The sequence below is a fragment of the Coregonus lavaretus genome (assembly GCF_964263955.1).
Source record: "Coregonus lavaretus genome assembly, contig: HAP1_SCAFFOLD_479, whole genome shotgun sequence".
NCBI lineage: Eukaryota > Metazoa > Chordata > Actinopteri > Salmoniformes > Salmonidae > Coregonus > Coregonus lavaretus.
In genome coordinates this window covers 231,079-239,044 of record NW_028159938.1, presented here as the reverse complement: position 1 = coordinate 239,044, position 7,966 = coordinate 231,079, and the positions used below count along the sequence as shown (strand labels likewise).

The window sequence follows — 7,966 nt, the reverse complement described above, 5'->3', positions numbered from 1 at the left end:
CCTCATTAAAACACTTCCTTTCAAAGTGGTCATCAAGGCTGAAAATGTAGGCCTACATGTAATCAAAATTCAAAAGTATGATGTTGGTGGATGAACATAGGTCAGACTAAGTCATCTTTAATTTAATTTAAACCCTAGTTGTATCATTGTATTCCTATAATAATTCACTGGTTTATTTTATCACAGTTCTCAGTACTTGCCCGCCACCTTGTGGGGAGTTGTGGATACTACACTAATACAATTACAACAGGAATGGATGGATCCCGGGAGTATGGTGGCTAGGTCACAGGGTCAGCAGCCAGGGTCAGCATCCAACATTATTTAGATGTAATTATATGAGGGGGGAGGGGTGTTTTTTTTTTTTTTTACAATACAAGTGGAGGGTCATGGTAAATGTTCACACATTTGTTTGTAAACAATTAACACGTTAGTTAGCTACCATATGTTCTTGTCAAACGAGTAGCTAGCAAACAAGAAGATATGCCAAATAACATTCTAAAAACCACTTGAGGGCAAAAAAAAAATAGGTATAGGCTCTATCGCGCACACAGCAACACTGTAGCCTACGCATAATCTCAACTATTTTACAGAAACTACCGGTCTATTTACGGTGTTGGCAGAACGTTTTAATCTTTAGCAGTAGTTTAATGCTGTATTTGGAAAATGACTGTGTCAGTTTCTGAACGACAAAACCATGGCAAATTGTTGTGTCCGTAGAACGTTTTATATCGACTTTTACCCCAACCAAAATATGATGGCCCGCGAATTCTGAAACATTATAGGGCATGCTACACATAGTTTTTTTTCAAGTAGAGTACTTACAGTAGTCACAGTTGTATTTTTCGTATAATTCTCTTCTACGTGACTTTGTATACATTTTTTATAGTACTGCTGGTATTCATTACTGCATTGTTGGGAAAGAGCGAGCAAGAAAGGCATTACACTGTACTTGTGCACCTGACAATAAAAACTTGAAATCAACTTGATACATAGGCAACTTCAATATAAAAGATCAGCTATTAAATGTGACTGAATCCCGATATTATAAACCGCGCTGCCTATGATATTGCAAAACTTGAAATGCATATAACCTATCTATTTAGTAGGCTACTAGGTCCCATTAAATGAGAGCTGCGCATGGTCATTTGTTGAACAGCACCTTCGGGAATATGAACCCATCACCGCCAGAAAACGTGAGCAATAATATTCTGCTATGGAAAATAAAATAAATAGAAAAAAGATTCCTATGTCAAATTATTTTAGATTCTAAAAATTCGAAATGCTAATTAGCAACAGAGAAGACCTCAGCAAAACTACAAATTCCCGCAGGAAGCTCCTGCACGTCATTTCTAGCTGACGCTGTCAGCTACCGTTCACCAGCGGGTTCAGAGACCTGTGGCCAATCCATGATGAATCCATGTGCTGTATTGAAATTAATTGAATAAAGTGTTGAACTTCTTCCGTCCCCTTTCTCTGTCTCAGCTAGCCACTGACTACACTTTAGCTAGCTAGTTAGCAGAGCAGTAAATAAAACAAGTATTTCGTATTACTTAGCCTAGATCATTGTTTGTACAGTATGTCGACTTTGGTGTCTATTTAAGACCTCATGGCATTTTTCAAGGAGAAGCATAAGAGCATTAAAAGGGGAGAAGACCACTATAAATCTGGCCATGTGGAGCAGTGCAGCTATAGTGAGGAGCAATTTACCGGTTTGCTCAGGGCCATCATGAGGGATAAAGTTTATCCTGTGTCAGTGAGTGTAGCTATTAAGTTAAGTTTGAGCATCTTAGCAATGCAATGTATTCTATACTGCTGTCAACATTATACAAGGAAAGAGTCACTTAATCAATTATATCATCATTAACCAGATTACCCCAGATACCAGACTTCGATGAGTGAGAACTCAGTTCTACAATGTTGTCATTGATGAGAATGAATCTAAAAATCTATTGACATTCAGAATTGGTTTTGTTTAGACATCCAGCCTGCATTGTATAATATAATAATAATAATAATAATAATAATAATAATAATAATAATAATAATAATAATATGCAATTTAGCAGACGCTTTTATCCAAAGCGACTTACAGTCATGTGTGCATACATTTTTACGTATGGGTGGTCCCGGGGATCGAACCCACTACCCTGGCGTTACAAGCGCCATGCTCTACCAATTGAGCTACCGAGGACCAGTTTCATGACCAGAGACAAATCTTCAAAAGGCACAGTATTTGTTTATTCGGAGTGGTACATGCATTCACACAGTCTTGATTTATAGGATACTTGCCACTATATGATTGATATGTCAAGTGATAAAATCCCAAGTTATCAATGAAAAGTTTATTGAAAAACTGCACTTGTCCTCATGTGAAAATCACAGTTGATTAAATATTCTACAGCTGTAATGTCATCAATCAAATCAAACTTTATTTATATAGCACATTTCTTACATCAAATGCATTTCAAGGTGTTCAAAGTCATGCATTGAAAGACATGTGGCACTTAGCATCCTTCCTCTTGGCAGGTCTCTATAGGTGACCAGGGTATTCTCTCTACCACATGAGAATGCCTCCATGTAGCCATGCAGCCTATTTTGGCAGTTCACAAAATCGGCCGTACGGATGTGGAATGTGAGTGGAGGAAGCCAGCCGTTACCCAACCAGATGCAGTCAGTGGAGGACCTGTACCCGGCCGAAGACTACAACCCTCTGTCCCGAGAGCCCACAGAGGAGGATCTTCAGTGGCTAAGGAACTGTCTCTGGGGCAGGTTCAGTGGAATGGCATGGCTCCTTGAACCTGAGCCAGAACAACCGCTACCCTCCCTGTCTGTACCGGACATTGTTAAAAAGCAAGGGCACCTGGGGCATGAAGGCATCCTGGCTGGCATGGTGCTGTCGGTGGAGCAGCAGGAAGCTAGAAGGCAGGCAACAGTTTGACAGCGCACCAACCCCAACTGGCACACCATGAGGAGAGGGAGGTTGGCTAGCAATTATGGAGCAGTTATAGGTCCAAGCACGTTACTCAGTCGCTACTAAAAAGGGTCCTCAGATCACAGTCGTTGGATGGGGTGTTGTCTGTAAAGTGGGCCACAGATAATGAAGAGGAGGGCATCAAGGCATTCAAAATGGCTACAGGGATGGAAGTACAGGAGTCAGGGCTTTGGGTCACAGGGTCTGGGATCCTGGGTGCCTCACCAGATGGTCTGGTGGGCACCACAGCAGTGGTGGAGGTCAAATGTCCCTAAGGTGCAAGGGACCTTACCATTGAGGAGGCAGTGAAGTCTAATTATTTCTATATCAAGGAGGGAGGGTCTCATCGCCTCTGTGAAGACCATCCTTACTGGCACCAGGTCCAAGGTCAGCTCCACATCCCTGGAAGGGACATATGCTTCTTCGTTGTGTAGACCAACGAAGCATCCATCACCATCCTCATTCAGCGTGACGTCCTCTGACAGATTCATATTGATCCTGCTGTCTGGACTTGTTTTCAGGGAAGTCAATGGTCAAAGAATATTACACATAGTTCATACACACACACTAGGCTCCTAGAATAGGTTATATTACATACAGGTTTTGCTCAAAGCAGCCAACTAAAGTAATGTAGTTAACTTTATCATGGGTACAGTGGGAATTTACAGTGCCTTCGGAAAGTATTCAGACCGCTTGACTTTTTCCACATTGTTACGTTACAGCCTTATTCAAAAATAGATTAAATACATAAAAATCCCTAGCAATCTACACACAATACCCCATAATGGTGCAGTCAGTGGAGGACCAGTACCCGGCTGAAGACTACAGATTTTTAGAAATTGTTGCAAATTTATTAAATATAAAAAACAGAAATACCTTATTTACATAAGTATTCAGACCCTTTGCTATGAGACTTGACATTTTGCTCAGGTGCATCCTGTTTCCATTGATGATCCTAGAGATGTTTCTACAACTTGATTGGAGTCCACCTGTGGTCAATTTTATTGATTGGACATGATTTGGAAAGGCACACACCTGTCTATTTAAGGCCCCACGGTTGACAGTGCAGGTCAGAGCAAAAACCAAGCCATGAGGCCGAAGGAATTGTCCGTAGAGCTCCGAGACAGGATTGTGTCGAGGCACAGATCTGGGGAAGGGTACCAAAAAATGTCTGCAGCATTGAAGGTCCCCAAGAACACAGTGGCCTCCATCATTCTTAAATGGAAGAGGTTTAGAACCACCAAGACTCTTCCTAGAGCTGGCCGCCCAGCCAAACTGAGCAATCGGGGGAGAAGGGCCTTGGTCAGTGAGGTGACCAAGAACCCGATGGTCACTCTGACAGAGCTCTAGAGTTCCTCTGTGGAGATGGGAGAACCTTCCAGAAGGACAACCATCTCTGCAGCACTCCACCAATCAGGCCTTTATGGTAGAGTGGCCAGATGGAAGCCACTCCTCAGTAAAAGGCACATGACAGCCCGCTTGGAGTTTGCCAAAAGGCACCTAAAGAATCTCAGACCATGAGAAACAAGATTCTCTGGTCTGATGAAACCAAGATTGAACTCTTTGGCCGGAATGCCAAGCGTCACCTCTGGAGGAAACCTGGCACCATCCCTACAGTGAAGCACGGTGATGGCAGCATCATGCTGTGGAGATGTTTTTCAGCGGCAGGGAATGGGAGACTAGTCAGGAATGAGGCAAAAATTAACGGAGCAAAGTACAGAGAGATCCTTGATGAAAACCTGCTCCAGAGCGCTCAGGACCTCAGACTGGGGCGAAGGTTCACCTTCCAACAGGACAACGACGCTAAGCACACAACCAAGACAACGCAGGAGTGGCTTCTGGACAAGTCTCTGAATGTCCTTGAGTGGCCGAGCCAGAGCCCGGACTTGAACCCAATCTAACATCTCTGAAGAGACCTGAAAATACAGTTGAAGTCGGAAGATTACATACACCTTAGCCAAATACATTTCAACTCAGTTTTTCACAATTCCTGACATTTAATCCTAGTAAGAATTCCCTGTCTTAGGTCAGTTAGGATCACCGCTTTATTTTAAGAATGTGAAATGTCAGAATAATAGTAGAGAGAATTATTTATTTCAGCTTTTATTTCTTTCATCACATTCCCAGTGGGTCAGAAGTTTACATACACTCAATTAGTATTTGGTAGTATTGCCTTTAAATTGTTTAACTTGGGTCAAACGTTTCAGGTAGCCTTCCACAAGCTTCCCACAATAAATTGGGTGAATTTTGGCCCATTCCTCCTGACAGAGCTGGTGTAACTGAGTCAGGTTTGTAGGCCTCCTTGCTCGCACACGCTTTTTCAGTTCTGCCCACACATTTTCTATAGGATTGAGATCAGGGCTTATTGATGGCCACTCCAATACCTTGACTTTGTTGTCCTTAAGCCATTTTGCCACAACTTTGGAAGTATGCTTGGGGTCATTGTCCATTTGGAAGACCCATTCGCAACCAAGATTTAACTTCCTGACTGATGTCTTGAGATGTTGCTTCAATATATCCACATAATTTTCCTTCCTCATGATGCCATCTATTTTGTGAAGTGCACCAGTCCCTCCTGCAGCAAAGCATCCCCACAGCATGATGCTGTCACCCCCGTGCTTCACGGTTGGGATGGTGTTCTTCGGCTTGCAAGCTACCCCCTTTTTCCTCCAAACATAACGATGGTCATTATGGCCAAACAGTTCTATTTTTGTTTCATCAGACAAGAGGACATTTCTCCAAAAAGTACGATCTTTGTCCCCATGTGCATTTGCAAACCGTAGTCTGGCTTTTTTATGGCTGTTTTGGAGCAGTGGCTTCTTCCTTGCTGTGCGGCCTTTCAGGTTATGTCGATAACCTTTGTACCTGTTTCCTCCAGCATCTTCACAAGGTCCTTTGCTGTTGTTCTGTGATTGATTTGCACTTTTCACACCAAAGTACGTTCATCTCTAGGAGACAGAACGCGTCTCCTTCCTGAGCGGTATGACGGCTAAGTGGTCCCATGGTGTTTATACTTGCGTACTATTGTTTGTACAGATGAACATGGTACCTTCAGGCGTTTGGAAATTGCTCCCAAGATTGAACCAGACTTGTGGAGGTCTACAATTTCTTTTCTGAGGTCTTGGCTGATTTCTTTTGATTTTCCCATGATGTCAAGCAAAGAGGCACTAAGTTTGAAGGTAGGCCTTGAAATACATCCACAGGTACACCTCCAATTGACTCAAATGATGTCAATTAGACTATCAGAAGCTTCTAAAGCCATGACATCATTTTCTGGAATTTTCCAAGCTGTTTAAAGGCACAGTCAACTTAGTGTATGTAAACTTCTGACCCACTGGTCTGTAAACAATTGTTGGAAAAATTACTTGTGTCATGCACAAAGTAGATGTCCTAACGGACTTGCCAAAACTATAGTTTGTTAACAAGAAATTTGTGGAGTGGTTGAAAAATGAGTTTTAATGACTCCAACCTAAGTGTATGTAAACTTCCGACTTCAACTGTAGCTGTGCATCAACACTCCCCATCCAGCCTGACAGAGCTTGAGAGGATCTACAGAGAAGAATGGGAGAAACTCCCCAAATACAGGTGTGCCAAGCTTGTAGCGTCATACCCAAGAAGACTCGCGGCTGTAATCGCTGCCAAAGGTGCTTCAACAAAGTACTGAGTAAAGGGTCTGAATACTTATGTAAATGTGATTTATTTTTATTTTTTATTTTTTATTTCATAAATTAGCAAACATTTCTAAAACCTTGTTTTTGCTTTGTCATTATGGGGTATTGTGTGTAGATTGTTGAAGAAAAAAAAACAATTTAATCAATTTTAGAATAAGGCTGTAACTTAACAAAATGTGAAAAAAGTCAAGGGGTCTGAATACTTTCCGAAAGCACTGTATATCTGTGATGTTCTAATTATTTCGTACCCCCTGTGTCTTACTTGCTGAAGGCCCCAGTCATCCCTGCCTGTACCTGGCATTGTTGAAAAACAAACAATAGCCTCCTAGAATAGGTTATTTTACATTCAATTTTTTGCTCAAAGCAGCCAACTAAAGTAATGTAGTTAATGTAAATTCAATCACAAAGGCTGGTCTGAGTGCATCTCCTCACAGTTTCATTCAGTAGTACAACACAATTCAAATAACATTTTATCATGGGCACAGTGGGAATTTATATCTGTGATGTTTACATTAGGTCTTACCCCCAGAGTGAGAGACAGAGTACATCCCTTCCAGCAGACCTCCTTGCTGAGGGTGGCGTTGATCATGCACTGCTTCTCGTGGGGTGATCCTGATGTTCTGCATGTCACGCCTCATGTCTAAAACATGGGGAAAAGGGGAAATAAAGTCAAAATGTTGATGCGTCTACAAGTTCAATGTTTTACACAATATTGTATCATATTTGATGAGTTACTGACCTGTCCGTCCACAGGCTCGATGTGCTGTAGTCTCCACAACTGGACGCTCACGCTCGGATCACACTGGCACAGGATGTCCATGAACCGGATTGGTCTGAAGGATGCGCTCCTGTTGGACTGGATAACAAAGAGACAGATGGTCAGTGGTGGGTCTTTTTCAATGATGTATCACGATCTTTATCTGGACAGAAAACGCATTGTTTATCATAACACAAATACACCTTGAACAATGTGACAACTGGTCCCTCAACACCCAATCCTCATACCTCATTGTTTGTTATTTTTTCCCCAATCAACAGTCTGGATCTTCCTCTTCTGCCATGGTGGATGAGCCACCTTTTCTGGTAAATACAGGGCCATTTCTCTTTCCCACCGGAAAATGTTAGCTGCAGACCCGAGTGTTGTCACTGGGTTTCCGGTCCGCCTATCTGACAGGACAGTCTAGGGTACTATTTGCCCAATGAGGTGAAGTATTGCGATGAGCGATACGACTGTACTTCTGATTCTAATTCTCAAGAGGAGAGTTAAAACCCCCAGCCGTGAAGTCGCTGAGGAGGACCAATAGTGATTTTACATTTACATCAT

General features: G+C 42.3%; 1 long non-coding RNA gene across 1 annotated transcript; it reads right to left on the bottom strand.

Moving 5' to 3' along the window:
• Positions 1-2,341: 2,341 nt before the first annotated feature.
• LOC311122314 lies at positions 2,342-7,521 on the bottom strand. Its single transcript, XR_014612409.1, has 3 exons — positions 7,382-7,521; positions 7,166-7,282; positions 2,342-3,481 (listed from the first exon to the last, which is right to left on the bottom strand). It is a non-coding gene; the product is annotated as an uncharacterized lncRNA (long non-coding RNA).
• Between the last annotated feature and the right edge of the window lie 445 nt (positions 7,522-7,966).